Source organism: Ceratotherium simum, chromosome X, assembly GCF_057802395.1.
Source record: "Ceratotherium simum simum isolate JZ-2026a chromosome X, ASM5780239v1, whole genome shotgun sequence".
Classification (NCBI taxonomy): Eukaryota; Metazoa; Chordata; class Mammalia; order Perissodactyla; family Rhinocerotidae; genus Ceratotherium; species Ceratotherium simum.
In genome coordinates this window covers 100008274-100021120 of record NC_141940.1, presented here as the reverse complement: position 1 = coordinate 100021120, position 12847 = coordinate 100008274, and positions in this window count along the sequence as shown.

Sequence of the window (12847 nt, the reverse complement as noted above, 5' to 3'; positions counted from 1 at the left end):
GTTAAGTGTGCGCGATCCACTGCGGCAGCCCAGGGTTCACCGGTTTGGATCCCGGGCGAGCACCGACGCACTGCTTGGCAAGCCATGCTGTGGTGGCGTCCCTCATAAAGTGGAGGAAGATGGGCACGGATATTAGTGCAGGGCTGCTCTTCCTCAGCAAAAAAAAAAAAAAAAATCACTATCAGTTCATCAGTGGCTGCTCCCAGTAGGGCAGCACATGTACAGGTGATGTAGATGGCAGGGCATGACCACAACCTGTTTTTGTAAATAAAGTTTTATTGATACACAGCCATGCTCATTCATTTACATATTGTCTATGGCTGCTTTTGAGCTACAAGGGCGTAGTTGAATAGTTGCAATGGAGACTATCTGGCCCACAAAGCTGAAATTATTTGCCATTGGGCCCTTTACAGAAAAAGATTGCAAACCCTTTATCTAAATTCATGTTGAAATTGGTCCTTTTTTTTTAACACTTTCTTTTGTTTGTTGGTTTGTTTTATGGAATCAAGTTTCTAATAATTTTGATTATTATAATCAAGTGTACTAGTCTGCGTTTTTCCAGACTTTGTAATATTTTGAATAAGTTGGTAAAATTTTTCTTAGAGTTCGCTGGTATAACTTGCTGAGCATGGAATCTTATTTGTAGGAAGTTTTTAAAGCTCTAAAACAGTTTCTTTGACTATTTAGCTATTTTAAAAGACTATTTATATTTCCCATATCCTTTTGTGTCAATATTTTTTAATAGTATTTTTATAAATGTGTTTATGGAGCTAAGTTTTATATTTATTGACATGTAATTTCATCTTCTCAACTTTTTATTTTCTGTAACATTTTAAATGTCCCCCTTTCTTTTTTAATATGTTTCATTTTGGCTTTCCTATCTTTTTGTTACTTTTGTTAATCTTTTCAAATAATCGATATTGTGGATTTTCTGTTTTATCATTGTTTTCTTATTTGTTCTAATTTATTAAGTTGTGTCTGTACCTGTATTATGCCTTCATCTTACTTTCCTTAGATTCTGTTGTTTTTTTTAAATCTTTTCAGTTGTATGTTTGGATCATAAATTTCAACCTTTCTGTTTCCCAATATGAAGGCTTAATTTATACTATTTTAAGTATTTTTCTATATATCTATCTATTATCTATCTTTCCAGCATGGTTAATTCATTTACCCATGAGTTGTTTGAAATATGTTTTATAATTTTAAATATATAAGGCTTTTCTAATGATCATTTATTGCTGATTTCAACTTAATTACTTTGTGTCAGAGAACATATTGTGTATGATTGCAATTTGTTAAAATTTTTATTTGCTTCATGATAAAATGTGTGGCCATTAAAAAAATTTCATGTATAATTGAATAACATTGAGGTTTGGTGGATTTCAACAATTCTGGAAAATTCTCTGCTAATATACCTCTAATCGAATTTCCAGAAGGAAAGGATAGGGAAAATGAAAGAGCATTATCCAAAGGTATTAGGCCTTCTTATTCTATCTTTTGTTTCTCTTAATCTCTAATATACTTATTACCTTTTTTCTCTATTCTACATTCTGGATAATTTCTTCATATATATCAATTATTAATTTTTCCTCATCTCTATTGAATCTATTGTTTAGCTGATCTTAAGTTCAAATTTTATAGTATTTTTAATTTCTAGATATTCCATGTGATTCTTTTTTGTAATTTATTTAGTTACTTTTATAGATTCTTGCTGGTATTTTTAATTTCTTCTTTTATTTATTTACATATTTTAAACATAGTTATTTTATATCGTGTGTTTGATGATTCCTACATATGAAATTTTTGTGTATCTGATTCTGCCTTTTTTCTGACTTGATCATGGTGCCTCATTTCCTTGTGTATTTTATGAATTTTTACTGTATATATACATACTCCTTGCAGCACTGTATTTGTTTAGGTATTTCTTAGGCTTGGAGTGATGGTCATTCCTTCAGGGAGGAGTTATGTTTACTTGCAAGTGGTGTGAGATTGAGCTGCAAACTCACCTGCTTAGGATCAGTGTGTGTGTAGACATTCCAAGGGGGATATTTTTCCTCCTCCAACAAGGAAAAGTTCAGTACAGGTCCTCCAATTCAAAATTGCCTTCTGAGGTTGCTAACCTCTCTACAGTACTTCTTTCAATTTGTTTTTGGCTTTTGAGGATTCATTACTTTTTTCTAAGGTCAATGATGATTAAAAAATATTATCACATATTATTTTGGTTTTCCATGATAGGGTTGTTCAACATACTAATGGAAATGGAATTCTTGATTTGCTCAATAGAATGATATATTCAGTTTCCCAATATGCAATTTACGATTTACCATTACATTCCTTAGTGAGATTGGTATTTTATTTTCCCTTATTATCTTTTAATGGTTGGAATATCAAAATTACCCAAGCTTTAAAAAATATGTTGGGTAGATTTCTTTTTTTTTCTGTTTATTAGAATAATTGTTTTTCTAGGAAGGACTTCTGGGTCTGTGGAAATGTACTCCTTGTTTTCTGACAGGGACCACAGGGGTTTCATATTAGATGATGGTTTGACATTAATTTCCACCTGTGGGATTCCTCTATCTCACAGGAGGTATGAATTTGAATCTCCACTCGTGTATGGCAGAGTCTAAGATTTTGATTTCTCAGAGACCTCTTAATTATTTCCTAGCCAGAAGACTGGGCAGATGACAAGTGTCCTTGCTGCCTCCCTGTCCCAGAAAGTATGGTTTTTCTAATCCCCTTTAATGGCTTTATGCAGGGATTTCATTTCCATTTCTTCACATCGAACTTCATACAGGCACAAGACCACATCCTCTGTGGGCAGTACAACTCCAGCCTTGAGGTCCCAGGCAGGGCCTATTTTCAGGTGTGATGACATCCTGAATCACCATGGTATCAACCTGCAGAGTTAACACTGTGGTTTTGACTTGCCTTTCTGCTTCTGGAAACTGGGGATATCTTTTTCTCTATACATATCTAAGCTGTGAATTAACATTTTTATCCAGGATTTTCATGGTCCTGGAGTTGGAGGGGCATCAGTGTCATTCATTACACTGTGCTACCTGGAGCAGCCTACCTTACATTTTCTACTAGTTGAAGTGAGGCTGTTGAAATGCTGCCCAAATCTCTTCATCAGTGATACGGGGAAAAATACTGTCATTTTACCTAATGGTATCATATGGAAGAATGACCTAAATCATTATAAAATCACACTATTATATGAATAGTGTCCTAAATGGATGCCGAAGGCATTGATACTTTAATTTTCTCTTTTATGGTTTTTTTTCCTATAATGTCTACTTTTTAACCCTGGCTTAATGCCCATGAATGTAATGTTTTTCACTTATGTCATTTTCTGATTATTGCATTTCGTGTTTCTCAGTCCAGAGGAAATTTTAACACAAGATTTCAGTTCAATAACATCCTCATAAACCTGTTTGAAAAGTAGTGTGATTTCTCTTTAATTTTGTTTGCTCATTTGTTTTGTTTTTTAGATTCCACATATAAGTGAGATCATATGGTATTTGTCCTTCTCTGTCTGACTTATTTCACTTAGCATAATACTCTCTAGGTCCATCTACGCTGTTGACTCATAGATACAGGAAACAAACTAGTGGATACCAGAGTGAGGAGGGGTTGGGGGGTTGGTGAAATAGGTGAAGGGGAATCAAGGGCATAAACTTGCAGTTATAAAATAAATAAGTCATGAGGATGTAGTGTAAAGCATAGGGAATATACTCAATAGTATTTGTATGGTGACAGATGGTAACTAGACTTATTGTGGTGATCATTTCATAATGTATATAAATATTGAATCACTGTGATGTACACCCAAAACTAATAGGATATTGTATGTCAACTGTACTTTAATAAAAAAGAGTAATGTTATTTCTATTCTAATTGTTTTGTCACTATAAATGACAGTACCAAAGGGATTTTGAGTTTGTTCTTCACTTACAAAATAAATTGACTTTATATATATTCATATGCCATATATAAATACTTATCCATCTTCTAACTGATAAAATGGATATCTTCCAATAGTGATAAAATTAAACTAATAGAAAATTTTCTACATTATAATGAGAACATTATCTCAGCCTGTGCTTACTACTCTCCTAAGGACACTTTTGATCTCATTGTTGCTGATCCAAGCTTGGACTTATCACAAAAGAAATTCACATGGTAGGATTTCTGTAGTCACTGACTTTTTGTAAAGTTGTTTTATTTATTTTATTTTATTTTTTGTGAGGAAGATCTGCCCTGAGCTAACATCCATGCCAATCTTCCCCCCCACCTTTTTTTTTTTCGCCAAGGAAGACTGGCCCTGAGCTACCATCCGTGCCCATCTTCCTCCACTTTATGTGGGATGCTGCCACAGCGTGGCCTGACAAGCAGTGCGTTGGTGCGTGCCCAGGATCTGAACCCGGGCCACCAGCAGTGGAGCACGCGCACTTAACTGCTACACCACGGGGCCAGCCCCCTATAGTCACTGACTTTTGAAAGATCTTAATATATTTTTTAAGAACCACAATTTATCCAAAGTAAATTCACTGAGATTATTCCATAAGAACAAACATTGATACAAGTATTATATATTTGAAATCTGCTAAGAGAGTAGATCTTAAATGTTCTCAACACACACACAAAAGTGGTAACTATGTGAAGTGATGGGTGTGTTAACTAACTTGATTGTAGTAATCATTTCACAATATATACATATATAAAATCATCACATTTTACACCTTAAATATATACAATTTTATTTGTCTATTATACCTCAGTAAAGCTGAAAAAATAAAAAACTAAAAAAATAAAGAAACCTTATCTTGGTTGATCAGATCTTGGCCTGTGTAACTCATGAGCTAATATTGGGCGTCACCCAACTTTTTCAATATAGATTCCATAATCTATTGTATATGTGTGTTTAGTGGTAAAAAACATACCCTCAACAGAGGTACAGCTCATAGTTTTAGGTACTTTAGTAGTGATTCCTGACTATATGACTCTCTAGGTGACCTTAGCAAGGTGAATTAGGAGCATGTATATATTTAGATATCGTCAGCCTCAATCCTTTATAAAAAAAGAAAAAAAGCTATGCAATATATTCCAAGTGCTGATGATGAATGCTTTTCCATATGAACTACATCTGTTGGGAGAACACATTAGTGGTGAAATACTAATAAATCAGCTATTCTTTGGAATGTATTTTTGTTCTTTGTTGCATTTATAGAAGAATAATGTCCACATTAGGGAACTGATAATTCCAGAATGTTCAGTATTTGTCAGGCCATATGTGGCATGTTGGGTTCAGTCTGGGTGCCACATTTTACGAGGATCTTTGAAAGACTGGAATATGTTCAAAGGAAGCTGAGTGGGAGCTTAAAATGATGACACACGAGAAATTAGTGAAAATTTTGGAAATGTTTAGCTTGGAGATCAGAACACATAAAAAGCACAGAAGAGTTGTCTTTAAAAATTGGAAGGGTTACCAGTCATTCAGTACACAGTCCTTGAGCAAATATCCTAGATCAAGTTTTGAGTATGGGGCCCTGAAGGGAGCAATTATGAATAAGAAAGGGGTGCTCTTTTCAAGAAATACACAGAGTAATTATAATTCATTGTGTAAATGCAACCAAAGATATAGCCCTGAAAAGCGGTAGAAGATCAGATGGGGAAGGAATTATTGAAAAATATTTTTGGTTGCTTCAGATTTAATAACAAGGGACAATGGGTAAAAGGAACAAGATATATATATTTTCGAAAACAGCGTAATGAAGATCTTTCTGATGATTGTATTAGTTTTACAGAGATTTTACCCTGAGCTAAGCCTTGTCTTAACTCAGAAGTATCACAACAATCCTCACAGTTGATACTATTATTATCACTTTCCCAGATGAGGAACCTGAGGCACAGAAAGTTTAAGCAACTTGCTCAAAGGTCACACATCTAGCAAGTAACCAAATTACAGTTTCAATCCAGATAGTCTAGCTCCAGAAAACATGCTCTTAACCGCTAAGCTACACTGCCTCTCCAGATAGATTATTGGTCGCCATCACAGGATATTTTCTTGCACAGTCTCCATGGTTATCTGTTAAAAGTGATACTGCCCAGATTGAGAGAATGTTGTAAGTGACCTTTGAGAACTTTCTATCTGATTATTATGAATCTGTGATGCTGCTGAGATAAGCTTATGAGCAATCAGTAGTCATTAGTTCACAAGCTAGGAGTAATACATTGGACCTTTATTTTAAGCCAGATCAAGAAATTCTATCTTTTGATTTGAAGTTAGGATAGATATCTGTATATGCATCCTTACTGCTTGCCAGTTTAGGTTTTTATCTTCTAGACAGCATAGTCTTTTTGTTGCTAATGAAAATACTACATATCTTAATATTCTACCCCCTGAGAACATATTCCTCATGCCATGTGACAATGCTGCACTCCTCGTGGTTTGCCAGAGTGCTTTCCTACAATTTCCCTTTGTCCTCCATGCCTTAACTGAGGTCTCTAAGAGCAGCTGTTCAGCTAGACTCCTGACAATCATCTCCTAAAGGAATATGTTTGAAACTCATTGAGCCTGGTTGCAACAAACTTTTTCTTATGTACTGATGGACTAGCACTCTTCCAAGGACAAGTCACTGAAAGGTTTTAAGAGTACTTTGCTTTAGCTGCTTGGTGAAGTTTATAAAAATATTCCATGTGACAGGTAACAGTGGCAGATCCATGTCTCATTTGCAGAAAGCATGCCTCATCACTATACAAGAAGTGCACTAGTTTGCCCGGGAGCTTGATGTGGTTTTGGTGTCATGCTCCACTCCTCCTCCACAATGGATCTCAGCTGAAGACCTTGCTTCCCTTTTCAGTGAATGTGGAAGAAGACGATTTCCACACACTCCCACCACCACTACCTGCATCTGTGCTCACACGCCCTGCTTCCTTTTGGTCGTTATGAACTGACTGTTCTCCCAGCAAAGATTAACACTTTCACTTGTGCACTACATATAATTTCTTTCTGCCTATTGAAGGACTTTCATGCAGTAATCTTTCCCCTTTTCTGCAACATAAATTTATTTATTAAGATTGGAAAGTGTTAGGGAGGAGCAGGTATGGTAGAGGGTGAAATCAAGAGTTCTCTTTTGGAATATTCTGTGAAGTGTGTGCCCAATCCAATATCCAAGTGGATATATCAAATTGGTGGACGCATAAATGAGTCTGCTATACAAGGCAGGTAATTTTGGAAGTCAAAAGTACATAAATGATATTAAAAGCCACAAGATGTGACTGGGTGGATACAGAAAACCAAAGCGTCACTGATTGAATCTTGGAGACCTCATAGAGAAGCCAGCAAAGTAGAATGAGTTGGAATGGCCCGTAGGGCAGGACAAAGTGTAATGTAATGAAGGACAGAGAAGAAAAGTGTTTCAAGAAGGAGAGAATGGTCAACGATACTGCCTACTGCTGAGAAATATATAAAAAAATAACAGAGGCGTAAATGTTAGATTTAGCAACAAGGACGTCATTTTCCTTTGACAGTTGAGTTACTGAGGAGTAGTAGAGACACAAAGTCCGGACTGTTTCCAAAAAGATTTTCTGTGAAGAAGAAAAGAGAAATTGAGTGGTATGTGGAGGAGGATATCCGTTGTCAAGGGAATGCTAAGAAATGAATTTTCTGGAAAATACTTACAGAACCGACAAAGTAGTGAAGAGATTATACATGATATTCAGATGTCAAACATCGATGGCATTGTTAAAGGTAATACTGAGAGGGCTAAAAAATAGTGAAGAAAGATAAATATTACACCTAGATTAAGATAACTTAAGTCAATCTCAATAACATTGACAGAATTTTTTAAAACTGTGGACAGAGAAGAGCTCTGAGCAATATTCCCTGAGATAGATAGACTGATTTTCTACAAGGACAATCAATATTATTGATGCCTCTAAAAATCTATCTTTAGCATACCTGTTACTAAGAAATATTCTGTCCTTTAATTTAACTTCAGGAAAGGATATATACCTTAGATCAGACATTTCCTTCCAAAATTAAAAAAAATGCACTGGGAATTTAACATGAAAAATTCATAGAATGGATTCTTCCACCACTATTTTCTTTAATGGAATTCCAAATACTGATAATAGAATAAAACTCCCACTGGTTCATATGTTGGACTATAAAATTTGCAGTGATACCCCCAAACTACTTAGGTTACTGTTTTCTTTTTCGCTATAACCTACAATTATTTGCTGACAAAAATTAAAAATTTTCCCAGCTTCATAGCTGCAAATTAAAGCCATATCAAACATCATGGGAAAAATTAAGATTCAGCAGGTTCCAAGGTTAGATGATAAAACTTAATTTTATCCTAGTTTAGCCAATTGTAAATTTTGATATAATAATCAGGAATTCATATTGTTTCTGTTATTAATTAACATTATTGAAAACCAACAATGATGATAATTATTGTGTGAAGGACAGTTTTTTGTATATAATAGATGAGGAATAAAGATCTGTCATTTTATTTCAAAGGAAGTACTTAGAGCTCATGGCAAGACATTTTATGTTTACTTATTAGGAAACACTATTTGGTTGCAAGTTATGCTTCTCTAACTAAATAGTGAGCTACTCAGGCTAATGTAAATATTAGGAAGCATTTGTCTTGAATGTACAAGAGGTAGTGTGAAACCTATTTTCTACTGAAACTTGCAGAGACAACTGGGTTAAATTGAATAGTGAAGGAGGAAAGTTGATTAGTGAGGTAGTTGTAGAAATATAAATAAAAGGCTCTGCATTGTACTAATCTTCCTCTTATTATCCTCTATTTCTATTATCCATGTGGTCACCCTACCTGGAAAATGGGCCCAGTGTGAGAGCCTCATCCTCCCCTCCAGTCTCCCATCCTCACCTTTAGAGTATTTATGAGGGTAAGGCACCTTTTTAGCATACACAGATTACACCAGAATTTCCAGAAATATTAATCTTAGAGCATCTGCTGGGCATCTGTGGGCTTAAAAGATGACTCTCTGGGAGATAGGTACAATTTCTTCTAAACACATTAACTTGGGGAGACAGTTGTCCATCCTTTAAGGTAATATCAACTATAACAATGAGTTCTATTGGTTTATACTTCTTTTTTTACCAGTGATATGAAAGCAAGTGAGTGTACTTGAAAGTAATTTCTAATATATAGATAGGAAGATATATGATTACAAAATTACCTTAAGGTCTGGTGTAGTTTCCACAGGGAAAGGAGAAAACAGAGAGATATAATTTTCATACTCATACCAGTAATTCCATTCAAAGTTCTATAGCCTGACATTGATCATTGGATCAAATATCGATGACTAATTTTTTTGTTATTATTCTCATTTTTCTTTTTAATGTGGGTACTTTGAGGAAGTTATGACATTTCTCTTAGCTTTAGTTGCCCCATCTATGAAATGGAGATAACATACCTGTTTTAACTATGTCTCAGAGCTGTTGTAAGGCTCAAAGAAGTTAATTTATGAAAAGGTCATTTATAATTTATTAAAGCATTACAAATATAAGGTCCAATTTTTATTAACACTAGATGGGTTTAGGTTTTTCTCTGTTCTACAAATTGCTTGAAGATGTTAATCTTATAAAAGATGAACTTAAGCTAGTTAGCCCAGCTTTTGTATCTGTTTGTTTATTGTGAGGCAAGTGATGTTCCATAGAAGAGATCTAGGGTCATTGCATTTTATAAGGGTGAGAACACATTGTAGAAGCATCATAAATATTAAAGAACCATAAAAGATATTTGGAAGTATCTATTGAAATACTTTTCTGTGTCTCTGAAATACCCTTTAGCATACTTTGAATAATTAATAAATGTTTAAAAAAATACTTACAGTAATGTGAAGCTCATTCACGTCTTTCGGAGCCTTTGGAGTTCCTGGGGATAAATGAATACAATTCTAAAGAAGTATCCCTTTTCATAAAAAAATGAAAGTGATCCATGCAGTTTTCAATAAGATATCACTTTGCAAGTTAGACTATTTCATTTTTGTCCCAAGAAAAGGTTAATAGGGATATGGCATGCAGAAGAAGAAAAAACAGCCACTCATGCTTTTGACCAGTCACTCACTCACGCATGATACCACATATGAACACGAGTTCAGTTGGATGAGTTATCTTCTCAGGAAAGGATTTTCACTGCTAGGAATGAGGATGACATTGCAGCTTAACAGAAAAGATCTATTTGATTTTCTCTGATCAAAAATTCTTCCTTCCCGCCCTCCACAAATAGGTATCAATTATATATTAGTGCAAATGCCATTATTTGGTTATTGCTAAATTGCAAGTAATAAGCAATTTGATCAATGTAGCATAGAAAGAAGGGATTCTAATGGAGAAAGCAGCACTTCCTAAAGAGAAAAAAGTGACCAGAGTGAATGCAGAAAAGCTTTCACCTCAAGCAAGTGACAATTTAATTATGGGGAGGAGATGAAGCTCTGGAAGAACTGTCAATGACCATCCATTTTCAATCCTTGCCTCTTGACCACGAAGTATTGTAGTATTATGCCAGTATTATAGATAAGGCAGCTTATCTAAACTAAGATGTGGTTAGAGTCCCAAGGCCACAAATTAAGTGGTAGAATGTAAAGTGATGAAGAAATCAGCCCATTGATGTCTAGAGAGAATCTGAATTCAATAGTTGGAGAAATGCAATGAAGTGTCAACTAAGGGACATTTAAGGATTCCCTCCCCTGGGCAAACATCCCCCCCTCCTAGATCCTAAGTTCTACTAGACACATACCAGGAGCTCTTTACATGCATGTTGCTGGTTCACTTTCAAATAATCTTTTGAAGTTTGCTTACTTATGACTCACACAATTCCAACCTCTCTTCTCCTGCTGAGTAGTTGAAATCTCCTCTTCCAGTCTGAGTCTCAGGAGAGATCCCCTCAACACTGACCACAAGGCAAGTATTAGAATGAGTCTCTGGCCATCCTTCTGTGTGAAATGAAACCTGTAATTTTTGTATGTTAAGGACTGGCATTAAGGATTGGCGTGTGGTGGATCCAAGCCTTTGGTTGTAATAATTGATCTCTCTTTCCTTCCTATAATGCAATTTCCTTTTTTCTTAAGATGACAATGTAATTTATTATTTTAATAGCTTTACTGAGGTATAATTGATATACAAAAAGCTGCATATATTTAATGTATACAATGTGATGAGTTTGGACATATGCATATGTGGGGGAAGAGGGAAAATCCCTCTCTGCCCTTTCCCTTAAGGTTCTTATGGCTGGCCAAATAATTAACAAGACAGGTTAGCAGGAGAAAATAATACCAGGTTTAATAACATGTATACATGGGAGAAACTAGGGACATTGAGTTTCTCAACACGATAGCAGAGATTCTTGTCTTGAATATCATCTTCAGCTAAAGACAAAGGGGGATGTTGGGGGTGGGGAGAGTCAGTTACAGGAGATTACCACTAAAGCACAGTAAACAAGAGTAAGGTTATTATGCAGATTTAAGGCCTCACCTTCCACATTGGTAAGTTCCTAGAAATGAGGTCATCCCCCCTCTTCCCAATACAGAGAGGGAGATACCTTTACAAATGGAGATTTCCCTTATAAATGTAAATGTTTGTCTGGCAACTCCTTGCAGGGCCATCTAGAGAATGTGGCCAGAGAGACAGAATTTTTGATAAGATGGGCTTGTTCTGCCCTTTTCCTTAAGGTTCTTATGGCTGGCCAAATAATTAACAAGACAGGTTAGCAGGAGAAAATAATATCAAGTTTAATAACATGTATACATGGGAGAAACTCAGAAATGAGCAACTCGTCCCTCTGTCTAAGCTGCTTGCTTAAGTATTGCAGCTAAAGGCGAGGAACGTGTTGGGGGTGGGTAGTGGTCTGGGACTTCAGAGGCCAGGAAGACAATTCTTTTCAGGGTCATCTATAGATAATGTGGTCAGGGAGAGACAGAGTTTTTGATAAAAGAGGCTTGGTGCCTTTCCTCTTGTAACCTCTATCCTACATTATCTTTACAGCCATCATGATAATAACTCCTTCCTGAAACAGATCTTTTGTTTTAAATTCTTTAGGCAGTTTGGGAGGGGAAACTCAAATATTCTTCCTGAGTTCTCTGAGTCCTTATTGTCTTCAGCTGGGAATAATCTGCATACCAGAGTGGTGCCTCCTGGGGTAGCTTGCCCTGAGCACCATCAGTGCCTTTCCTATTGTAACATATATTTTACATTATATTACAGTCATCAGATAGTGACTCCTTCCTGGAACAGATCTTCTATGTCAAATTCTTTAGGCTGTTAGTGGGGGAGGTCAAATGTCTGTCAGAGAAAACAATCAAGGTAAAGAGATATATTTCAGGGTGGCCAAATCTTGATCTCCCACAGTCCCCCCTTTGAAACTAAAAGTTTCACAGTCCTTTTGAAACTTAAAGAAGTTTCATAGTTCAGAAGCTGAATTGGTAGATTGTTTCATCTCACTGAACACATTTTTTAGTCTTGATAATAGATCAGTTCAAATAAGTTCATTTTAGAAGGTGGTGATGCACGTGGGCTCTCAAGGTTAGGCTTTATATATTGTGGAAGCAAGCAATCAAGTATTTAATAAGAAGCATTTCTATGGAAACAAAAGAAAACAAGGTTAATGTTTGGAGCAAATTGTAAACCAGTTTCTGAGTTCAGAGAAGAGCCAGTTAAGAAGATTTTTAGATGTCAGCATCAAAGTATCTTTTGCAGTTTAAAATGTCTCTGATGATGTCATCAGGTAATCTCTCAAGTTTATATCGTTTATCAGCTTCAGTTTGTAAGGCTTCAGGATAAAGGGCAGGTTCAGTTTTCAGTGATTCCAAA